Below are 25,179 nucleotides of genomic sequence, written 5' to 3'. Positions count from 1 at the left end.
AGAGGAGAGGAGAGGAGAGGAGAGGAGAGGAGAGGAGAGGAGAGGAGAGGAGAGGAGCAGATGAGAAAAGTGTTTTGTTGCATCTTTGGTGGGGACAGAAGCAAGAGCTGGTAGGGCAGATACAGAGAGAAATAAGATCCTAACGCTCCTGCTAGTTACATTTATAGCAATGAGCAAGGGAAGGAAGAGAGTTTGCCCACATAAGGGGAATGAGAACCCTGATATCCATGCTACTCTGGGGGTGGGTTGGACAAGATCTGCTAGAACCAAGTACTTGAAGCCAATATCCATCCTTCACTGATTTCAACACTGTTCGAACTGTGTTCTTGGCTGCTTTCTTGGACATGAGCTATTTTTAGAAACAAAGTCTACATTTTCTTCTGTGCTTCATTGTTTGTAAAACAACCTTAGAAGCTTGATTTAAAAAAGAAAAAAAAAAAAAAGAAAAAAAAGAAAAGAAAAAAAAGAAAAAGCAGCAACAGCATCCTTACCATATTTTTTCTCATCCATTTGACAAATTTTGCTTTTCAGCCTCACTTCCCACAGAGCTGCAGGCAGCATGGCTTTCCAACTTGCTGATTTCCTTCTGCCACAGTTTTTAGCATTGTCCATTAAGTATCAGCCCTGCTCTGGGGACTTGGCACAATTGATCATTCCCTCTCTACTGCCTGCCTGTCGTACTGCAAGACTGATGTAAACTCAAGCCTGAATGAGGATTCACATCCTGCAGTTGGTCTCTGCTTGTTGTAGCTACACTGACAATGGTTTTAAATACTGGGTGCTGTTCTATTCCATTTTTACCAGTTCTGGGTGTCCATTGCTTGCCTTTGTGGTCTTCTTGGGGGCTGACAGAAATAACTTCTGACTGAGGATCAATGTGAACAGATGAGAACTTGTGCTCATGAGAAGGTGCACAGTTGCCTATCCAGGGGGATGATCACACAGAGGTCTGTGTCACATGGATATCACAGACTGCAATTATGTAGGAGAGAGGACAATGAAAGTCCTCTCTCATCTTGCTACAGGTTGTTAAGCTCTTTGGAATTCATTGCACTTTCATTGCTAGGGAAAAAATAGTTGAAACAGTGTTGCTTTTGCCCGATGATGGACCATGTAGTGAAAGACCAAGATCCCATGTCCATTGCATCCTAAAAACTTTTAAGTTATTCATCCTAAAAACTTGTAAGTTACTTGTAATCATAAATAAGCTGGTGGCTCTTAGAAATTCATTCAGACTTTGAATAACCAATGACCCGTTTTTATTTGCCAATTCACGTGGTCTTTCTGCTCACCACTGCCATGACAGCCTACTCCAAAATGCAGATTCCTGTGTCATTTGTACTGCTCCCAAATGCATCTGCCTGTCATGCAGTGAGGTCCACACCAAAGACACCTCTAAGGATACATATGGACATGTTGCTATATATCCATATAATATATGGATATTCTGTGACTCTATAAATGTGGTTTGAATTTTGGATAGTGGAGCCAGGAGTTAGAATTGATGATCCGTGTATGTCACTTTCAACTTGGGATATTCTGTCATTCCGTAAGCCCCAAATCCTCATTTTCTATTGTTGCTATCTGCAAAGACATGCCAGGAATGAGGAGAAGTGGTGAGCCCATGGAATCCTCTGATGTTCACATGTGAAGTATCTCTCCACCAGACTGGGGAGGATTGAGGAAGACAAGGTGGAAGACAGCAAAATTCATGGTGAGAGGATGGCAACCTTGATTCCAAAGGCCATTTAAATAGTAATGTAATGAAGTGACAATTTATAGCTCAGTTCTCCTCTACCTTGCACCTTGTGTGGTCCTCTGCTGTCAGACACTCTCTGAGCCGAATTCCCCACTCTTACTGTGAACAGCTTCCCGGTGTGTGGAGGACAGATTTATTGTAGGGGAAATTGCCTTTCAACTGACTGGCTCCACGTCCTCCAAGGTTTTAGATCAGTATTGGTCCAGAGAGTTGGGTCCAGTATCAGTTTCAGCTTTAAATATTTCATTAGAGCTTTTAAAATAAACTCACCTAAAACCAAGAAAACATCACTGAAGCTAGGCTTTTTATTAATAAACTACTGAACTAACCCAACAACAGAATACTTGAACTATCAAATGAACTGCTGGGCCAAGGCTGTTTCAGTGCTGAAGTGAAACTGAATCATCAGCTATGCTAGAAGTGTAGTCACCCGTTTTGTACATAAAAGCGAGTCTAAGGAGTTCACTAATTTAAATTGCTAGTCAGGAATTTCACAACTGTCATTCAAATCCACGTGTAAAACTATGACTAAATACCTCAAATATCGCATGTCTGAAATATGAGAACCATTGACTTACACCCCAGTTCTTATGCTCTCATCTTACTTTGCCCTCTCTTCCAGCAGAGACCATATCATTCAGACACTGATGGAACATGGTATGACAAGTGGTTCAGTACCTTTATTTATCAGGATTTCAATGACCACTCAAAACCTGGTGACTCCTACACACAGATGTTTCTTTGAATGCCTTTGTTGGCTTTATTTGGAGTTTTTGGACCTGGAGGACTTTTCTATCCAACCATCTCCCGTGCACTGTCTTCACTACTCCTCCTGTCCTCCCAGTGTTGTGTCTGGAGCTGCCAACAGATGACTGCAGCAACAGCATAGCTTTGCTGACAACGTGACCCTACAGAGAGTTTTCCACAACAGCAGTCTTCCCTCAGGCAAATCGGCCCCGTGAGTGAAACTTCTTAGCAGTGCATGGGCTTCTTAAAATCTGTGATTTCTATTTTCTATGTCATGCAGCATGTGTTGCTCAAGTTTTGGGGTATATCAACTATCTGGAGCCATTCAGCTTACAGTGGGAGGGATTTTGGATACTGCCATCTCTGTTCTATTGCCACCTGCTGCACAGGTGGAGGTTTGATATTTCCTAAAGCACAAAGGCTAAACAAGTGGCAAGTTGAAGAGAAAGAATTGAGGCTGTTACTTCATCAGCTGATTTATCAGGCATTGTTTTTTGGCAGCAGAGGGCTGCTTCTGTCTGCTCTGACCATGACTCATGGGGATGGGTTGCAGCCAGCACACAGAGGGTTTTGGTTCCTTATGTGTTGAGGTCGAGAAACCACTTGGACTTTTTTTAGTCATTCAGACCCAGAGGTGAGAGTGTGTTGACACATGGGAGATGAAGTAAAAAGTGAGGGAAACCAGAGGGATGTTTGCCAGACGTGCGTTCTGTGACTCTCCCAGAAAAGGAGCTTACAAACCTGCTTGTCACCTACTGAATGCTAGCTTTTGCTCCTCAGTTGCTGCCCACAGCATAGGAATGTGCTTGGCCAGTATTGACCTTCATCCTGTATTTTCTTGGATGCAATGAGGTAGTCTGTGGGTATGGACTGTGGCTGTGCTAACACCTTATAAACCAGCAGCATCTGGGAGTTGCTGGGATTTCTAAGAGAAGCTAGAAGAAAACATTGCACGGAGGATGCCCCCAGCTTGGGTAATGGCCATTCCAGCATGAACAGTGTATCTCTATGATGAGATGACGCAATACCAATGTGGTAAGAGTTGGAAAAGGGCTAGGGTTGCAGACTGGACACCTTCTATCCAAAAATATACTAGGAAACGGCTGCTCTTCAGATCACTTCAGGACATGGACAGGGTTGTGGTACTTCTAGGTATTCTGGAAGAAGACATGGTCCCTCACCACATCCTTCTCTCTAAATTGGAGAGGTGTAGATTTGAAGGATGGGCTGTTCAGTGGATTAAAAATTGGTTGGCTGGACGCAGCTGAAGGGCTATGATTAATGGTTCTATGTCAGGGTGGAGGCTGGTCACAAGTGGTGTCCCTCAGGGGTCGGTCTTGGGACCGGTGCTCTTCAACATCTTCATCAGTGACGTGGACGATGGAATTGAGTGCACCCTCAGCAAGTTTGCAGATGACACCAAGCTGAGTGGTGCAGTCGATACAGTAGGGGGAAGGGAAGCCATCCAGAGGGACCTGGATAGGTGGGAGAAGTGGGCCCGTGTGAACCTAAAGAGGTTCAACAAGGCCAAATGCAAGGTGTTGCACTTGGGCTGGGGCAATCCCAGGTATTTATACCATCTGGGGGAAGAACTCCTCGAGAGCAGCCCTGTGGACGACTGAGGGGGTCCTGGTGGACAAGAAGCTGGACATGAGCCAGCAGTGTGCGCTTGCAGCCCGGAAGGCCAACTATGTTCTGGGCTGCATTAAAAGAGGAGTGGCCAGCAGGGAAAGGGAGGTGGTGGTCCCCCTCTACTCGGCTCTTGTGAGGCCCCATCTGCAGTACTGCATCCAGGCCTGGAGTCCCCAGCACAAGAAGGACACAGAGCTCTTGAAACGAGTTCAGAGGAGGGCCATCAAGATGATCAGAGGGCTGGAGCACCTCTCCGATGAGGAAAGGTTGAGGGAATTGGGCTTGTTTAGCTTAGGGAAGTGAAGGCTCCGGGGAGACCTCATTGTGGCCTTCCAGTACCTAAAGGGAGTGGATAAACAGGAGGGGGTACAACAGTTTACGAGGGTGGATAGCGATAGTACAAGAGGGAATGGTTTTAAACTGAGATGGGAGGTTTAGGTTGGATATTAGGAGGAAGTTTTTCACACAGAGGGTGGTGACGCACTGGAACAGGTTGCCCAAGGAGGTTGTGGATGCCCCATCCCTGGAGGCATTCAAGACCAGGCTGGATGTGGCTCTGGGGAGCCTGGTCTAATGGTTGGTTACCCTGCACATAGCAGGGGGGTTGAAACTCGATGATCATTATGGTCCTTTTAAACCAGGCCATTCTATCATTCTATGATTCTATGATAAGAAAAGATTTCCATTGTTTTCTATGTATCTTTATACAGAAAGTTTGGAGGAGTATGTCAGTCTCGACTGTTTCTGGAAGACAAAGAGATAACAAGGCATGCCTTGTGCTAATTATGGTTGTTTCCCATCTGTTTCCTTTTGAAATAATAGCTTCATGGAGAAGGCTATGTAGTATCAAGGGAGATTCTCAAGAACAGCTTGGAGCAGACACATTGTGGATGGGTTTAAATATGCCCCATGTGATGACAGGAAGATCAGGAGTGCATTGTGCCTCTGCTTTGAAATGTACTGAAATAAAAAAAAAAAAAAAAAAAAAGATTTCTGATTTGCTAGGAACAAGTAGTCTTGGAGGATATAAAATATCCTGCAGGGGGAAAATATGGGGTTGGACCAAGTGACCTCCAGAGGTCCCTTCCAACCTCAAACATTCAGTGAGTCTGTAATTTTCTAAGTGTTAGACAGTACTCTTGTGGTGTATTTTTCCATCTCAGTTGCATAAATTCATGTATTAATAAAAAAAGTTATCAAATAAATGCACTTAGTCTTTAAAAATAAAAAATAAACACAAAACTACACTTATAAAAGTTTATTGTGAATCTGGCCATGGATCACTGCAGCCAGATGGCATAATCTCATCACAGAAGCCATGAGTAGAACAGTTATCCTTTTCCATTTCCAGTGGAGGTGAATGCTGGGAAGATCCTCAGGTTATTTTGATCCAAAATATTAGTATCATTAAATAGCATTGTTCCCATTTTCCAGGAGACTAGAATAGCAGAAAATCATCTGCCTAGCAGCAAGATTTTTTCTCCTACATTATTTTTCTGAATTCTCTTTACCATACATCTGCAAAACCACCTGCATCTTTCTAATCCCCTGAAAGTTCTATAGGAAACTGTCCTGTGGGACTTTTCTTGCAATAACTGTGTGTTTCCCTGGACCAAGCCATTTCTTAGCCTCCTAATTTGTCCTGTGTGCTCAAATCACCCTCTTTGCATGTGTTGGCTCCCGCGTTTGTGTTGGCCAAAGTGTGGAAGATGCTGAGGAAGGTCAGCACAGCTGCTTCTGTTCCTGACCCTAGTCTTCAGGCCAAGTATGACGATAAGATTGCATTTCCTCAGTTTCTGAATGCTGTTGCCATCATCTTGTGGAACAGGCTGCCCAGGGAAGAGGTGGAGTCACCATCTCTAGAGGTGTTCAAGAAATGTGGAGATGCGGCACTGAGGGACATGGTTAGCGGGCATGGTGTGGGCGTGGGTTGATGGTTGGGCTGAATGATCTTAGTGGTCTTTTCCATCCTTAGTGATTCCATGATTCCGTGATTCCTTAGAGGTGCTAAGAAGCTTTCCAGTACTAACCTCTGTAATGAACAAGGGCACTCAGAAGTGATGGGATCTCATGGGGCACACATGCAAGTTTTGAGAGAGTGCACAACCGGAGAGCTCACGTGGCAGTGTTGATGGTGATCCCTACATGGTGAAGTTCTCCTTGCCTGCAAGAATTTAAATTGGGAGGAGAGATACTGCCAGAATAACCTGGGGCAAAGGCAAACACCCAAGTGCAAAGCTGGTGCCAAGCCAAGCAGTGTGGGATAGCAGTCAGGCACTTGCCAGCATTGAAAGTAGTGGGAGCCCATCCACACCAACACAACAAGAACAAGTGGTCCCCAAAGTAAAGTAATGTGTGATCCAAGGAGGCAGATCCAGCCCATTGAGCTGGGTGAAAAGGTTGCATGCATAAGGCATTTTAGCATAAACTAGCTATGGCTGTTATTTGTACTAGTTCCTAAGATACTTCACAGTGAGGCTATGGTTGAATAATTCAGTGAAAGATTCAATGGTTTTCATAAAAAAGAAATCAACCATCTCTGCGTATTAATGGAGTGAGGAAAGTAATTAGGTCTAATTTCAAATGGCTCAGCCAATTAAGTGATAGTAAAAGCTGTGTAATTCCCCTCTGCTCATCAAAAATAAAATTGCCCACAATTACAAACCTCATGCTGAGCCTCTAGAAGGCTTAGGCAAGGTTTGCTTGGGAAAGTACACAGGATGCGCAGAGGTGTCAAGATCAAGTGCACCTTGTGTTTTTCCTGTTCATGAAATTGGATCTATCAGGTTTTGAGGCTTCAAAGATCGACTCTGCCCTCAGGCATTCCCAAGAAACCAAGGTGAACCCGGCCAAACCAAGAGCTGTCACCAAGACTGAGAAGAAGCCTTCAGTTCAGAAATGAGAAATACTCTCCTCATAAGGCAAGCAGGGAAGCTCAGCCTGCCAGATGGCAGAACCCCCATAACCGCTTGCCCCTGAGCCAAAATTTGCAATAGCAGTGTTTGCAAATGAGAGGCCAGGTCCGGGTCTCAAATATGTACGAATTCCATGTGCAATTGTGCCACTGAATTTTGTGGAGGTAAGTGGGAGTCAAACTCATACAGTAAAGGGTAGAAACTGGCTCTGAGACTCAGTCCTCCCTCTGCTGTACTCTCAGACACCATGCTCCTGGCCAGACACCCTTGCTTTCTTGTGATACATCCATGCAAATATATTTTGGACAAGATGGAAATGCCTATTGCAAGAGGCAAGGGTGAAGGTGCAAAGCTGTGATGGAAAATGTCAAAAGGTCTCCAGCACAGGAGCATGGGGAAGATATGTGGTCCCTATAGCCTTCAAAAATGTATAGACTTTACAGTCAGCAGTTCACGGTCTCCATCACTCTGAATGAATGACAGGCAGGTTGGCTAATGGAGTATTTCAAAAAAAGCCTGGATCAGGTCTCAGATCCACACCTCTCAGTGTATTGCAAGACATATGCTGAGGGCAGATCTCCCTGAAATTCACAGTACCAATGGAGATTTTCTATTCATTTGACAGTTTTTGTTTTTCTTTGTCTGCATGAACGGCACTCATATCATGGATCTGCAGATGATCAAGTGAAAGTGAAAGTTCATGTTGCAACTCACACCACTATTTCCCCTGCTGGTGGGGTCACCCAGAGGCAGCAGGTTTGGGAGTCTGGCATCTGCCTGCTCGGAAATCAGCGAAGGTCACCAGAGTAATATCACCTTCAGATCTTAGGACTTTTTGGTTAAAAACAGCTTGTAGCCACTGTTGACCTGTGCTGTGTTTGAATCAGTGACCCAATGATGAAAGACTTTCTATCCTATTTCTAGTCCTTTGATTTGCTGTGCTGTAACAACAAATATCCCCCAAATATCTTGGAATTCCCATAAAATTTGGCCTTAAAATAAACTTATAGCACAGGCTAGTAATTACTAAATGTTTTGTATTGTTTCAACTCTGGGAGATATATATCCCTCAGGAAATGAATTTCTAATTGGATAGAATAGGAGAAGTAAGGCAGCAACAACGGTGTGGGAAAGATAAATTAAGAAAAGCTTCTAGATACCCCCTGGCCACCCCATGCAGAGAAGTGACAAATGACATACCTGGATGAGGGCATTTTAACTTCGGAACTCCTTGGGAGGTGCCTAAACCATCTGTGGCAGAAAAGATGGGAGTGGAGGAAGAGAGGATAGAAGTAAAAATGCTGCTAGAGACCTGGTAAAAATTTACGTGAAGTGGTGCACAGCAATGCTTACAAAACAAAACAAAACAAAACAAAACAAAACAAAACAAAACAAAACAAAACCAACAAGAAAAACAAAGCGCCCTAAACCATGTTGCTGGCAGTACTTGTGCAGAAACTCAGCTAGTAATTTTTTTGCTTAGATTAACAAAATACATATATGCATCCTCTTTCCTGAGGTGCTAACCAGCTAATTTCAGGTCCAATATTCCTTTTACATTCAGGGTTTTGGGGAGTATGGATCCTGTTGGCTGTGCTTAGCCCTTCTTTGAAAGGTTGGGCTGAGCCATTCTCAAGCACTCCAAGAGACCAACACCAGTGAGGCTGGAGGGAGCCCCTTGGATGTAAATTCTTGTGACGGTTCATCATCCCAACTGCAATCTCTATGTTGGTTCTGTGTCTGTGAGTGAAAGAGAAGGCCTCTCCATTCCTTGCTTGTATTTGTTTCATTTCCTGCAGTGATTATATTTTAGAAGCCTCAAAAATGCAAGTTATTTTCTGCATTGAAAAAACATTTCAGACTTCATCCATGCAAGAGTGGTTTCCAGAGCAGAAAACTTGGTGCAAACTCACTCAGTCCCTCTAGAACTGAAATCTAAGAGTCTACACACACACTCATGTGTTGTCCTGACGCCTGTTGCTATTGAACACCAAAATCTTCAATTGGAAAGGTAAGGGTCATCCTTGCTCAAAAACTGTCCCTCTGGGTTTGAACTGGTTTGCTATAGTAGAAGAGGTACTGACATATGAAGAAATGTGCCCTAAGGTTGGATCTAAAATATGGGATTTGTGTGCCAAATCATGAACATGCATTCCACAGCCATATCCCAGGTTTGACAGAGTGGATGGCCAATTGCTTAGGGGGAACCTCCGTGGAGCCTCTTTGTATAATCTACCTTAAATAATGGAGACATCCCTGTGTACCTAGCTGAGGAGTAATTGTGAAACAGAACTTATTTAAAATTCTCAATCTATAAATATATGTTATTCATTTACTGTACAATTTGCCAGAGAAAGAGCAAAGAGCATCCCCACCTCTCCTGGTAGTGCCTAACCACACTACTTAGAGATTCCCATGAGGTTATTAAATGAATCTGGAATGGTAGTGCCAGTAAAACAGCATAAATCCAAAAATATAGGTCCAAATGGCACCAACACAGACTGTGCACAGATATGTTCAGTCCGCTCCTTGAAGGATCTGAGAGAATTCAAGTACCTTCTGATGTATATTAGGGTTAGGATAGTATCAGAGTGCAAAATATTAGGTTGGCATGATGCAGGAATTTACCCTCCTGCAGCTGTAATTGCATTTACTCAGGCTCCTGAGAATGTAAAGTATGATGGCACATACCTAATAACTTAAAGCAGCCCATTTTACTTTGTTTTTGCTGTATATGAGGTGTTTTTATTTCTGAGCTTCTGAGAGAAAGGAGGTTATCTTTCAAGTCATGCAAACTCTATTGGTTATGATTTTTTGTAGATTCTAGATTACCCCATTCTAGCATAAAAATCTTCTCCAGCGTATGTATATAAGTAATGGTTTTGTCTACTCTAGTTGTAAATAGCTTTCAGCAATAAACATTTGCAGTGTCTCCTGAGAACCTGTTTCACATCCAGTGAGATGTTGATATATTCTAGCATATGGCCAGTTTTATCTTATCAGTACTGCTATCTACAAGTACAGAGTGTACATAATGTTGGTCTTCAGGAAGAAGAAATTACTTGGTACAAGGTAACAAGATGAGCTCCAATGGAGCACAAATGGGAAAAGAACTGGAAAAATACACTGAAAGTGCCCTGTTGCAATTATTTTTCTTTTAGCATCCTCCTATCTTGTAAGGCTTGCTTCATCTGTTTGATGAAGACCAAAAAGAGGTGAAGCGTTACTGGACCCTATGTTCACCTATGTGGAGAAGATCATTTAAGAGGTTAAGATTGGAAACAGTCTGGTCTGTAGTGACCATGCCCCCGTTGAGTTTGTGATCTCAAGAAATATGAGCCTGGCCTGGCAAAGAGCAGTATCAAGATGATGAAATTTGGGAGAGTGAACTTCTGACTGTTTAAGGAGTTACTGGATGAGATCCCCTGATAAGAAGAGAGGGTAACAAATCTTTCAAGAGAAGGTGATAAGATCAGCCTGGAGAAGAGAAAGCTCCGGGGAGACCTGATAGCAGATTTTCAGTATCTAAAGAGGGGCTACAAGAAAGAAGAGGACATAATCTTTAGCAGGGTCTGATGTGGTGGTATGAGGGACAATGATTTCAAGTGAAAAGAGGGGAGATTTAGACTGGATATAAGGAAAAAGTTTTTTACAATAAGGCTAGTGAAGCACTGGCACAGGTTGCCCAGAGAGGTGGTGGATGCCCGATCCCTGGAGACACTCAAGATCAGGCTGGACAGAGCTCTGAGCATCAGATGGAGCTGTAGGTGTCCCTGCTCGTTGCAGGGGAGTTGGACCAGATGGCCTTTAAAGGTCCCTTCCAACTCAAATGATTCTATGATTCTATGATCACCACTTACTACGCTGCCCCTATTACCTCCTTGTTTCATCTTGTATCTCATGTTATGCATCTACCTACCACTTCTTTTGTACTTAGATTGTCAGTTTCTTGCATAAGGACTACATGCATGTTCTGCATTGGCAAAGTGCTCTAGAACATAGCAATAACAATATTTCTGACCAACATGATCAAAATCAACAAATGTCTTGAATTCACCTTTTATTAAATTCATTCTAGCCCAAGTGTTACATAGTCTTAGGCAGTAAACGTAGCAGTTCTTAGAAGGACAAATCTCCTTGAACTATTTTCCCCTCTTGTTAACAATTTCAATCTCATTTCCTGTTTCCGGCTCTAACTCCTGCCGATAATTCTCCTTAGCTAATATTGAAACCAAGAGGGAAAAATATATGAATAGTAGACATCCGATCCAAGTGCAGAGAATTCAGGGATGGAATGTTCTTGAGAACAAGAGGTGTTTTTAAATAGCAAAAGATTGCTTGTTAAGGAAGAAAATTTGCACTGACACCTATATTCAGTGCTGCTGACGTTCATTCCCACAGTGCTCTTACGTCAAATATAACCATCATCTTCAGAATGCATTTTTTTAATGGAGAGGTTCTCCGTGCAGAGTACATCTGCAAAGCAGTTTGCTGTGTGACTGTAGCTCATGCAGACTTTGTCATGATATCTTAAATAAATGATGTTGAAAATACCACAGCAGTGATTAAAAACTGGGCTTTTATTTTCACACAGCACGCTTGGTTAGCGATATTGGTTTGGGCTGCCCTTGCCTCTTTCCCTGGCTTCTAATTCTTCTACATTGTACCTGTTTTGTAAACAGCATTTTGTACAGTTATTCTGAACCACATCCAGCCTCATTACTTCCAAAAAAGCACATCCCCTGAAACCTGACATAGCTCTTGGTGCACAACTACCCCTAGGGATGACCAGCTACAAGAGTTCATGGTACAGACCAATCTTACTCTGGAGTTTCAGCTATTCCAAAACCAGCCTGACTGTTGCTGGGGGACTTGCCATGTGCTCTTTTTGCAGAAGAGATAAAAGCAAATACTTTATTTTTATAATAATGAGTAATTGTGCTAGAGGTGGATAGGGGAAGTCCTCCCCAGAAAGTGGTCAGGAGAGGGTCTGTCTGATGTAGCAGTTTTATAACCGGACCTGTACTGGAAATACATCAAAGAGACATTGGCTATGAAAGAAAGGCAGGAAGGGAGTGGTCTGAGGAACTGCAGCTACACCAGTGACTCGAGCAGAGCCAAGGAATGTCCTCAGGCACTGTAACTCAATTGTGCTGTTAAATTGTCAGTCCCCAGCCAGCTACTGCAGATGGCCTGGGAGTTAGCAGGGCCAAGGACTGATCCCCACAGCAGCTTGGCTGTGGCCAGCCTGCCCCGTAGGGCAGCAGTACAAACTCAGGTAGATGTGTGCCAGTGGGCCTCTGTGCCAGGATGTCGTTCTGGGCATGAGCATCAGGATGGTGAGCTGTTAATAGGAAAGGAAATTTGCATTTGGTAGATTTCAGTTCCTTTGCTGAGGTTCCAAGATTTCTCTACATGAAGGGAGAGGGTTTGTGCAGCTCTGAGTCTTTTATGCAGTTCTGGAAGTATAATCTGGATTTCACAGAGCTGCCTAATCTCAAGGTATTTGAAGATCTATCTCTTTGTGCAAATGCCAATGCCTGCCTGGGGCTCAGCATTTCTTCCACTGGATGCTCAGCTAACCCAGGACCAGGCTGCACAGCTCTGCTTCTCCAGGCATGCAGTGGCTCTGCCTCTGCTCCTCCAATGGCCTTGGGTGGGGAAGCAGGACCCCAAGCCACGCTATAATTCAGAGTCTGGGTGTGCATCTTTTTCCTTCTGAGTCCTGGTCCCCCAATCTCTGACGAGATAGTCACTGCTGCTGACTTCATATCTCCATGTTTGTTTGTTTGTTTTAATGTGTCCTTGTTAATCTACTTCCATGAAGGGCAACTATCTCTCTCAGAAGCGCTGCACATAGCACTTCTTGCAGCAGCATAGGGGCAATTTTTCTTTTTTACAAAGCCAGCTGGGTTAGGGGTTCATTGGGCAAAGAAGCAGAGCTTAGGGACACATCGAAGCTGGAAGTGTAACTTCCTTCTATGTCAATCACAGTGCAAGCTATCATAATCTCTCTATCCATTGCTCACAAGACAGTGAGTCCTTCCTGCAGAACCCCGGCACCCTGACATAGCTCCATGCTGCTCCCTCAGATCCTGTCACTATCACCAGAGAGCAGAGCCCAGCACTGCCCTCCACTCCCTGTGAGGAGCTGTAGCTTCCATGAGGCCTCTGCTCAGCCTCCTCTGCTCTAGGCTGAGCAAACCAAGGGACCTCTGCCACTCCTCATCCATCTTGTTCTCTAGAGCCATCACCATCAAGCTGAAACAACCCTTTGATAAGGCCTGCTGTGGCTTCACCTGAGCCAGGTGCAACTTGTTTCCTCCCAGGTGGAGGGAGGTGGGCCCAGGAGTCAGATTGCTCAAACCCATGTTATTTAGAGACAAAGGAGGATGAGTGTGATTTAGTTTGTAGATAGGAGGCCTGAGAAGCCTGGTTTGTGGGAATAACGAAGGTAGGAATGTCGTGAGTAAGGCAATCAGTGGAAAGCTTCAGGGCTGAGCTAAAGCTTTGCCTGATGGCTGTGGGCCAGAGAGAAGTTTCAGGGTTATGTGCAGCTATGTATGAACAATAAGTCAGGGTTTCACAGCGAGAGAAGATGCTGCTCATTTGCCTGTAATGAAAATGGTGCGTGCTGCTTCCTTTGATTCCTATTGAAAACTCAAGCCCTGGTAAGTGTCATTCTGGAAATCAGCAGTGGTGGTCAATGTCTTCCTTGCATGGGATGTCTTGTTTCCTCTTTTTCCATTAACTGCATACGCACAAGGGGGCTTCCTGGGACTACCAGGAAGCTTCAAAATTGCTTGCCTTAAGTCATAGAATAGAAATTTTCTTTCTAAAAAAAAAGAAAGTAACCATGGTGATTAAAATGGATTATGAACCTAGAAAGCAGAGCATAGAGCATACAATGGTTTAAACTGTTGCATTCCCACTAAAGTGTCCTGGGAATTACTTCATTCAAAAGCACAGAGATTCTGGGATATATCTTTTGTTATTTTTCTGTTTTAAATTGCAACAAAATTAATTTGCCTTAAAAAAAAAAAATCCATTCTAAGCTGGGCATGTTTATAGTGCCTGAGTGGAAAGACTAATTTTGTCGTTAAAATAACTAAATTTTTAATATAAACTAATGTCCAGTTGTAAACTCATCTTCAGAAAACTTGCTTGAAAACACTGATTTAATCTGATAAGCAATACAACAATTACTTGCTTTCATTACTTGCAAGTCCAAGGCAATAGCTGGAATCTATGTTAGTGATGATTTTTCATTTGAAATAAATGCTTTTCCTTTGTTTTGCTTTATGGTGCTGATCATGGAGTTATTAAGGTTGGAAAAAACAATAAGATCATCTAGTTCAACCATCAGCCCATGTCTGTGACTGCTCTAGACCATATTGTTCAGTGCCACATCTACCCTGTTCTTGAAAATCTCCAGGGATGGTGACTCCACCACCTCCCTTGACCAGCTTTAAGTTGCTGACTTGAGCAAGGTATCCTGATCCCAGCAGCTCCACCAGAACTTTATAGGGATAGCCTTTAGTAAAACTCTGTAGTGATTAGAGTATCTAGTAAGCTGTTGATGAGCTTTGGGAGCTGAGGAGTGCTCTTCCAAGCAGATACCAGACAAGCCAAGAGAGAGAGGCCATGGATGTGAGCTGTAAATGTGAGTCCTAGGTGCTCACAGGAGGTTATGGTATATCCATAGGAGATTTGGGTCAGGCACAGACCTACTTGCCTCTTCTACCATCCATGCCAGTGTCCCTTGTCCACCTGAGCCTGTGGCAGTAGGGTGAGGGTGTGATGGGTGGCAAAGTCTTCCTGCGTTGCAGAATGGAGAAGTGGCTGGGGCTGGGAAGCAGTGGAGGAAGAATCTATGGATATCTCTGTAACAAAGAGAAAGAAACCAGAGCTCCCCTGCTGCTTTAAGAAGGGCATGGCATGCCACATCTGGACAGTGATTGTTTTCTTGACAACCTTCCCGAGAAAAGAATTGGCTGGGGAGGCCCATGAACTTCTGACTCAAGCTGTAGAACAGGAGCCGTGCAGCTTGCTGCTGGGGCTGAGGGAGGCTTGCAGACAGGCCTGCACTTTCTCAAAGGCTTTTGGAGGCCTGCAGAGCTGGATGGAAGAAGCACCAGGGAAGGGCTGCCAGCTGGAACAGCTCCATTGTGTGCAGCCCATGTTGGGCCTTATGTCCTGGCTCCTTCCTGGCAGTTTCCACTGTTCCACCTAGGTTGCCCTCTGCAGTGGAATTACCAGGTCACAACCTGAACCAATGATTGAACACCAGGTGAGAAGGCATAGCTAACCCAGGGAGCTCAGGTGCAAGAAGTGCACCTGAATAACTGGAAGGGGTGGAGCCTGGATCCACCTCTCCTCACCCTCATTTAAGGGTTAGCAGCTGAGAGAGCAGCATTTCTCTATATAGAGATTGCATACCTCTCTGGCTGTTGGAAGGGGTGAGACAATTTTCCTTCTTTTTTTACCTGGTATTACTCTATGGGGTTTGTATCCCATTAGAAGGTACTGTCATTGCCTTCTTTTGCCTTATATCCTCTAAGCAAAGGCATTTCTAAGATTCCTAAACGAAGGAAGCAATAACTGGAAGGGACAACTTTTTTCTAGTTCTCCTTGCATGGGTAAGAGTGGCAGATCTCTGCCTTTCCACTGTCCTTTCAGATGCTGCAGGCAGTTCTTGCCTCTGTGAGAAGATTTATTTTTTTGTGTCCTGAACAGCAGAAAGGACAGAGCCTTCTGGAGACAGGATCTCACGAAGGAGGCTCTCCAGGCCTTGTGTCTGCCAACACCCAGGAGAGAGGCACTTGGAGGATGCTCAATGTAGAGCAGCAACCCACCTTGGCAGAGGGTGAGGGCCGTGAGATTTGCCACCAACCAGTCTGATGGAAAGCTGAAGAGCAGCCAAGTTGGGTGAGAAAGAGGGAGCCTGAGGCTGGGATCTGGAACTTCGTTTTGTATACCTGAGAAAGTGAGTGGCTTCCCAAAAAACACCACTGATTCCAGTGGGTGCTGGCAGCGGCTGTCCTTAAACTGCTTTCAGACAGAGAGCTCTTGTTATTTTCCATTGGAAAATGCCAATTCCTTACAATGGAAATGCTCTGCAGGACTGTATTGCCTCTGTGATGCTGTGAGAGAAGCCAGGCTATTTTCTTACCCAGCTCCTTGGCTCCTCATCCTGGCAGGATGCTTTAACCCTCCATCCCATCCTTCTCCACAGCCAAGCTCCTGCTGACCTGTGAAGGCAATACAGCCATGTAGTTTTCTGTTCCCCAGTTAGATTATTGGCTCGGGCATTGGTGCAGCTTTTCTGCCTAATTGTGAAACCTCTGGAAGAAAATCTACCAGTGATTAGTTTCCTTCCCGTCTTTACGTTGGTTGGGGGAGACTCTGGATCAGTGCTTCCTGGTTTCCTACTGGAAGCTGGTCTATTTCCAGGCAAATGGTATTGAAATGGTGCCTGGAAGGATGCTATTAAAATAACTTACTGTAGGGAAATACTTTGAAATCCTCTTTTAGAGGGAGCATAGTGCTTTTGATTTGGAGTTTTCAGTAAATATGTGGCTCTGTGAAAAGTTTGTCTGTCTTGGTCCTACGGTGGTGGAAAACAGTGTTTTCACTTCTGAAATGGCCTGAGGACCTAGTCTGGTTTCTTCATATCTTTTTTTCCTCTGTAAAGGAAGAGATCCCTGGGCTGAGGACCTGCAGGTGAAATCTGATTTGCCTGAGATGACTCATGCCTGAGATATACCTGCACAGCACTTCCAAGCAGAAGCAGTTTTCTGCTTAAAATATCATAACCCTGGCTTTCCTATGGAGCTGACCAGCCTGAGCCACTTAAAAACAACAACAACAACAAAAAAACAACACAATTGCATTTGTTTTCAGATGTTCCGAAAACCTATTTCAGCTCAAATTCAGAGCAGTCCTGTTCACAATTACTTCTCTTAATAAATGAGCACTGTTAGCATCTAGTGCGAAGTCCCCAGGCTGAGCACAACCTAGCTGCAGCAATGTGGGCTGAGCCAAAGGCAGAGCAGTCTGGGCTGAGCCAAATGTGGTGGGAGGAAAAGAAAAAATCAGAAATGGAAAAATTAATTGCATGTTTAAAAAAAGGCAATAAACTCCAAAACATTCCAGCTTCCATCATCTCAGGACTTCACAACTGGCAAGGAGATTTTCATAAACTAATTAGTGGCCATGGCAAATTGTTGGAGGTGTTTTGTGTTGTCATAGTTAAGTAAAGTCAACAGGGTTTGGTTTATGGTAGACAAGACTCCAGCTTGTAGTTTTTCACCAGACAATCTTATAAATATAGGATGTTCCTTACCTTGCTCTCTATTGAGAAGTTGCTGGTTTTGAATGAGACTCTGCTTTAGAGCCCTGATTTTGATAGAATTTTCTGTTTCATATCTATTACATATAAAAATAATATTACTCAGAGCCTAGTGTTGGGTATGAGAGTACAAGCACCTCCAGTTATTTAGGGATTTAATTTGCTGCTTCTCAGGAGAGCAGCAGGAGGTCGGGATCTCCTTGGGCAGGTTCATGGTGCAGCACAGTGATGCTTGCAAATACAAATAAACGTTGCCTACCTCTCCTTAAGCAGCATCGCACTCTGAATTATCCCCATGATTTAGCTCCCACTAGAACATTGGTTTTAGTTCCACTTTGCTTTAATGCAGCTGTGTTTAATTGATTAAACACCAGGATGGGACTGTGTAATGAGGCTGCTTAAGTGTAATGAAACCCAGGCTTTGTTGAAAACTAATGTTTTGTCTGCAGACACTAGAAAAACTGCTAATTAAACACTTCAGAACTGTCAGATATAAGGCTGTGTGCAAATTTAGGAATGTTGGGAGCTGCAGAAGTGGTGGGTTAAATATTTCCTCCGTTAACTCATCCAGGGATTCTCCAAGAAATTCCTTCCCCAGAATGAATTTTGGGGAAGTTGAGTTTTAAAATACGCAGCTCTGAAGTAGCTGCAATTGGAGATGGTTATTACTGAGGTGCACTTGTATCTGCTCTCACTTTCACGTGAAGCACACGTGGTCCTTGTGTGACTTCGGTTTTTGGTTATGTTCTTCCCTCCCTTGGTGTTACTTCAGTGTGTAGGTTGATGTTAGACACCTGGGTGCCTCCTGACCACTCTTTGCTGTGTGTGAAGGCTGCTGCTGATTTATTTTGCAAGCAGAGTTCAGGAGGCTGCCATGTGCCTCGTGCCAGCGGCCTCTTTGCCAGCCTTGTGGTCACATCTATAGTAGGAGACCTGAAATAAACAGCTCAGTCTCAGGGTGGCTTTCATCCTTGCTCACTGCCTACTGGAAAGGGAAGTACAAGTCGGAATAGCCCTGCTATGTCTTTATCTGCGGAGGCTGTATTTTTACAACTCCCTGCAAAACCCCTCTGAAGCAGCCAGAGGAAATTTGGCTTTGTCCACCAGGTGGTACTGTTCCTCTGCTGTAGAGGAGAGATTTGACTGTTCTGTCCCAAACCCATCCACTTCTCCCCTTTGGCTCAAGCTTTAAGAACTTTGCACCTTCATGTACCAAAATTAAGCCAGAGCCCTGCTGATTATTAGGGCTGTGGCTGTATGAGTGCATTCATGCTGGATTTCCCTTCGCGCTGAGGACCAAACGATGATGAGCTTGGTTTCTCCACCACCAACAAAAGGGCTGTGCTGAGTTCTAGGAGACCAAAATAACAGTGTGCCTTTTGGATCAGTGCTTTTATTCAGATGTTTTCTAGAACAGCAGTTTAAACTCCATGACGGATGTAGAAAAATGCATTGGCTTTAGTGTGTTCAAGGATGCAGCAGGGCCTTACTAAGAACTTGTGCTCCTAACTGATGTGCAGCTTTCCTGGGAGACATGGGTAACAGCTTTAGTATGTTAGGCTCTGCCTGCAGTAACAGGAGGGGACAATCCAAGGTCCTATTAGGACTGCTGGTTGTGGTGTCTGTATACTCTCTGTTCATAGAATCACAGAATTATAAAATTGAGTTGGAAGGGACCTGTGAAGGCTGTCTGGTCCAACTCCCCTGCAATGAACAAGGATGCCTACAGCTCTGTCAGGTGCTCAGAGCCCCCCTCCAGCCTGACCTTGGGTGTCTCCAAGCATGGGGCATCCACCACCTCTCTGGGCAGCCTGTGCCAGTGCCTCACCACCCTTACTGTATAAAAAAAAAAAACAAACTTTTTTCTTTCAATCCAAATCTCCCTTTATTTAGTTTGAAACCATATGTTTCTCTCACCTTCCTATTGGTCAGGAAGACTCTTGAGGTTGTTTCCTATTAATTTAGTTCTTCTGGTATAAGTAACAGCTTTGATGCAACGACACAGTAGCCATGACTGGGCTGCAACATGTCCAGCCATGGAGCATGTCCTGAACTTCCACAGCTATGCAAAAACTTGAATGCATTTTTGAAATCTCTTGCACGGTGACTCCCTCAAGTTGCAGAAATGTGTGGTTTAGTGTAGGTATTGCTCATTGGAAGAGGACACAGGTGGATAAATCACTGTCACTGTTCCTGGAGGTGTTCAAGAAAAGATGTGATGTGGCAATGAGGGATGATGTTTAGTTAGAGTCATGGTGGAGATGGGTTGACAGTTGGACCGAATGACCTTAGTGGTATTTTCCAACCTTAATGATTCTATGAAATGGAGATGTACCTGTCTTATTGCTGTTGACCATGGGAGCAATGCAATCATAGAATCAGGTAGGTTGGAAAAGACCTACAAGATCATCCAGTCCAACCATCCACATACCACCAATAACCACATTAAATCACGTCTCTCAACACAACATCTAAACAATTGAGGTCCTGGAGACTCTAATATGAACAAGACACTTGTTGCTCATTAGGTTTGCATGCTGAATTCCTGTAGTTGGCTCTCTCTGTTTGTGACTGCATGATGTTGCAATACAGGGGAGGGAAGGAGAGGATACTGTGCAGAAGGGGGCCAGGTGGGAAGGAGCCGAGGACATTCCTTGTGCTGATGTGCAGATGGAGAAATCATTTCCTCCTTTTGGGATTTGTGCTGTTAGGCAAATCTTGAATTTTGTTTTTTAATGCAGCATCATGTTGAGGTCCTTGAGCCTCTTCCATGGTTCTGCATGGGGTGGTGGCTTGCAAACCAGAACAGAGTTACACAGAGAGGCTGCGTGGCAGATAGCTTGCAGTGGGAGCTGGCCTGATGTCACTTGTAAATGCCCATTCCAGTTTCCCCTCGATTTAATTTCTTCAGGCTTAATTTGCCTGTGCCCTATCCACAACCTCAGTGTTTTCCAGCACTGCCTCTCTGTGCTCAGTTCCCTGGCTGCAGCTTGGCTGTGTTTGTGGACCTGGGGAACAAGTTTCACAAGTTTCTGGATACATAATGTCTCGCCGAAGGGATTTGGTTCCCATGTATCGATATCAGTGCTGCAAATACTGGAATTGTTGGATGTTTTTTTCATTCCGGACTCCTTTGTACCAGTTGTTTTGCTCTCCTCTTAAATTTCTGTCCATTGTGAATCTTCTTTTAGCAAGCCCTACCCACATCATTTCTCATTATAAGAACACTCACATATCTTTTGTCCAAGTCCTTTCTAGGGCTGCAAAAGCAACACCTAACATTCCTCACAACTGAAACACTTTCTGGTTTGAGCAACAGGTTTATCTGCCTCCCTTTTATTGTGCATTTCCCCTCTATGAGACAGGTGTTTCATATCATCCCTTTTGTCCTCTCTGCTTCTCTTCTTAAAAACTGAGAAGAGAGCCAGTGCTTCTTCAGTGCGGTTGCACAGCCAAGAGAGGCATTACCAGCGTGTCCTTTGGCTTTCAGTACTCAGAACATTGTGCAAAGCCCTAGTGGGCTCTCTGTGATGCACATCTTTGCTTTAACTTCTGACTACTGGGGCTGGGTAACACAATACACCCACTTGTCCCTGTTAAATAGTACCTAAATTAGAATCACTGACGTTCTCTAAATTAATACATTATTTAAAGGACTTCTTGCCTGTTTTGGGCTTAAGAAAGATGCCTAGCAGTGGGGGAAATGGAGTTTAGTATTTCAGCCTGCTGCTCTGAAGAAACCAAGCTACATGGGCATCAGATTTGCACTGAAATGCTTCTCTCTGCTTTTGTGAACCTCACTTTGAATGGTAGTACCTGAGAACAGATGCCCAGCATTTTTACTGTAAACATGCAGAATCAAGGATGCGACAGTGCCAGGGAGCACATCTGCAAACCTGTTTTTGTATGAACAGACCAGCTGCAGCGTTATTCTATAATATATTTCTATGAAGTCCTATACGTGCTGTAGCTCAAGACTGCTTCTTGCAGCTGTAGGCTTGAAAGTTCTCCTTATTTCATCACCAAGGGAGTTTGCAGTGGAAGCATCCTGTTGCTGGAGCCCTAGGGAGGGCACTGATTGTGGTCTTTGAAAGCAGACTTATGCCTTCATGGAGTAGAGAACTGCCACCCTTCTGTGATACTATGCCTATATACATTACCTTCTGTGCCCCAGCCCTCCTAGTAGCTGGACAATTTAACTCATTATTGCCTTTATTATATTTTTTAATTTGTCTTGGCTCTTGTCCATTCTTCCATGCTAGGAGACAGGTGCCCAGTGGTGAAAGCTCTCCTGAGGACAAACATAGCATGCTGGAGACCTTGTTTTGCTTGGATGTCCCTTGAGGTGAAGGACTGTCCCTTGTGGAGTGGGAAAGTGTCGTTTCCCTGCTGTCAGAATTGGTTGTCAAAAGGCTGTGAGGCAATGGCCCATACAGTGGTGCCCAGGTCTTGAGGGAGGAGGCAGCAAATCCACCCCGCAGCTCATTAGTTTTGAGAAATGTTTCAGAGTTCATAGAGCGCTTCCTGGAAAGTGGCTTTGAAGGGCCATTTTCCACTTTGAAACACTAAATGAGTGCTTTCGAGCGAGCGTTTCTGTGCCTCGTTTTGGGAATTGATATCTGTCTCGTGTCTAAGGAAAGCTGGAGAAAACTGTAGCTTCAACCCAGAGCAAACCAAAAAGGTTTTGGCTTCTCAGTTGGATGGCTAAACTGACAGATTAATTATTCACAATCTTGTGCACTGCAAATGAATTACTTTTCCAGGAATCCAAGGGAGCCACGCTTGGTCGGATGAGACCTGTGGTGTTTCTTGTCATCGCAGCTGGTGTTGAAATTGCTACATGCAAGATTCCTGTGAGAACTTGGGCCCTATTGTTCCCTGTATATTATACAGAGCCTGTATGCAAAATAGAAATTAAACTCAAGGAGAGGTTTTTCAAGTAAAAATCTACCTACTCGGTTTTTTGGAGCTATGTGATCATTGATTCTCTACCTAAGGCATGAGCATAAAAATCAGATATAGTTCATAGCTGGGGAATTGGGTATAGCTTGCAGTTCACTCAGTGGAGGGGACAAACTGGCCTATTGAGTGCTCTCCTTTGGGCCAGAGCCTAGACTTTGAGTGGAATGGTTTCAGAATATGGCAATGTCATAAGCAATATTTGAAGGCCAATGACAGGAGAATATAGTTTGAGTTTTCAGAAGCATCACAGCTGATCTCCCACAAAACCCCTAATATTAAAATAAGGGGGGGCAAAATGAATAGACTGGTTTAAATTAGGCATTAAAGAACTTCTTTGTGCAGGGAGGCAGCAAGCAGTGGGATCGTGCTGCCACAGGATATTGTGGAGACTGTCAGCTCCAAGGAGGAGGTGGACAAATTCACTGACAGTGAACAGATTCAGGCCGTACTGATGTGACAAGTGACAAGCGCTGGCTGGAAATGTGGAACATTTTCTCTAAGTATTTGTACAGCCAGAGCTTGTCTGTTTGTGGAGCAGGAATATTAAACCAAGGCAAGTTTGCCCAAGCTGAATTCATTTGCAGCCCTCAAGGAAAAAGTGTGTGGAAAACCTGCTGGAGCTGATCCACCTCCACCATCTCTGTGCTTGGCAGCCTCAGCCTCCTGCTGTCCTGTGGCCTCGTTCCCTGGGGCTTGGCACCATCAGAAACAGCCTCTGGTGTAGCTGTGATGAGGCATCATGGATGATGGGCTGTCCTTGCTTGGAGATGGGTTGGAACAAGGGGTTTGTAGGGCATGGTGTGAGGAAGAGTCACCCTGCAGCTGGCTGCTGCTGGACTTTGGTCTTGCTCTTGCTGATGTGTGCACAGTGCAGGAAGGCCATCCTTCTCCTTGCACACCGCCCTTCATAGCACTGCTGTCCATCAGAGAAACAATGCATTTTGTTTTTCATCTGGCCAGTGTTATTTTGGTGTGGCACGATGCTCTGTCGCACTGCCCGAACATGTGTGAGTGAGCTATGGGGTGAAGCTGGGGTGAATAGACCCGGCTCTGTTCCTGTATGACTGCGGAAAATTCCTTCAGAGGTGCTATGTGTACACAGAGGCTATTGCAGGCTTCCTGAAGGCTGCTACACCTTCCCTCATTGATGAGCCCGTGGGGTTTCGCACGCGGGATTATTACAGGGTGCCCTTTTACCCCCTTCTCACACGACACCGCTTGCATTTGTTCTCCCTGTGGAGAACAGGAGGGAGAGAACAGTGAGATATTCAGGGGGTTAAAACCCCTGCACTTAACAAAAATGAAACGGGATCTCATGCCAACTGTGTGATTCGCACTCTCCTTGCTTTGTGTGCAATATCAGGGCTCTCCCCCTGCTCTCTTTTAGGTGATTAATTCCACCTCCTGCTAAATGGATTTACAATTAAAATGGGCTTATTTGTAGTGGCCACTGAATTTTACCCCTCCCCCTCTTTTTTATTTAAAAAAAAAAATAATTGAAAACATACCCCAACTCAAGCTGCCTGTAAGTATTAATTTTCATTTCCACAGAATGCTCTGTCTCCAGGGCAAGGAAGGAAATTCCAGAGAGTTAGCCAAGACAATCAGGGTTAATGTGCTCTTTAAGAAGCGTGGTGCAAGCAGGACTCTCTCTTTCCCATTCAAAGGTCAGTTCAGCTGCTGGGATGCTGGTCTTGGTATGGCAGGGGTGGGTCATGGGGCAGTGTTTTGCCCAGAACAGGGTTTGGGAGACCATAGCCCATGTACAACAGCTATGGGAGTTGCCGTGGAACTTTTCACATTGTCTGTATGTTGTTCAGAGGGGGAACATGTGCTCCTACATGGCTGAGCAAAGGTGGTTCATAGTCATGCGAGGGTATCAGAGTAGGAAGAACATTGTTGTGCAGCGACAACTTTAGAAGAATGCTTTGTGGGGTTGGTACTTGTGGGATGTTCCCCCACCCTCCTGCACCTTGATATCCAAAAGACAAAGTATACACCCTCTGGGTGAAAGAGTCTCATTCAGATCAGTTTGAGCTGCTTCTGCAAAGGTGCATAGGAAACAGAAGTGAAAACAGCTCCCGTCCCTGGAGACATTTGAGCCCAGGTTGGATATGGGGTCCTGGGCAATCTGATCTGGTGAAATTATAGGAGTTCCCCTCTTCTTTCCCACAACTACTTTAGAGCTGATGATGTAGTTAGAAATGTTTTTTGTGCAATGGTATAAAACCCTCCCAAGTGAGACTAACTTAATGATTCTCCACCTCTGTTTTTTAGGTCTTGCTCTGTTCCCTAGCTGGTACTCATCCTGCAAATAAGCAGGAACACAGAGTTCTGCTTGCATGATAAACTTCAGGGTCATTCACTCAAACTCTTCTCCTACTGGTGATCCAAATAGCTGAGCTGCAGAGGAGTGCCAGGGCTGGTAAAAACATTTGCAGACTTACTGCAAACACTTGGGGCAGCAGCACAAAGCCTGAGCCAGAGAAATGAGGGTCATATTTTCCCCCTCCACTTACCTCATGTGAGCAATGTAGATAAGAAGGGGCATTGGTGAATTTGCAAAATATTTTTTTCCTGATGGAAAAGCTGAAGTAATGTTTAAGCTGAGATACAAATCAGAGCTGCTCTTACCCCACAGCCCTCATGGAAAACCATACTGGCTGAGACTGGCAGGGACCTCTGAGTCCTTCTGGCCTGGACTTGCTTCATCAGGGACACCCAGATCTGGGCTCCAGGCAGATTTTGGAGATCTCCAGGGAGGGAGATAAGGTTTGGGAAAGTGGTGTTTTTGAAAGCATATCCTGCACTGA

The sequence above is a fragment of the Numida meleagris genome, chromosome 4 (genome assembly GCF_002078875.1).
Source record: "Numida meleagris isolate 19003 breed g44 Domestic line chromosome 4, NumMel1.0, whole genome shotgun sequence".
In the NCBI taxonomy this organism is placed as follows: Eukaryota; Metazoa; Chordata; class Aves; order Galliformes; family Numididae; genus Numida; species Numida meleagris.
The sequence above is the reverse complement of the archived record's forward strand: the minus strand, read 5'-3'. Positions refer to the sequence as shown.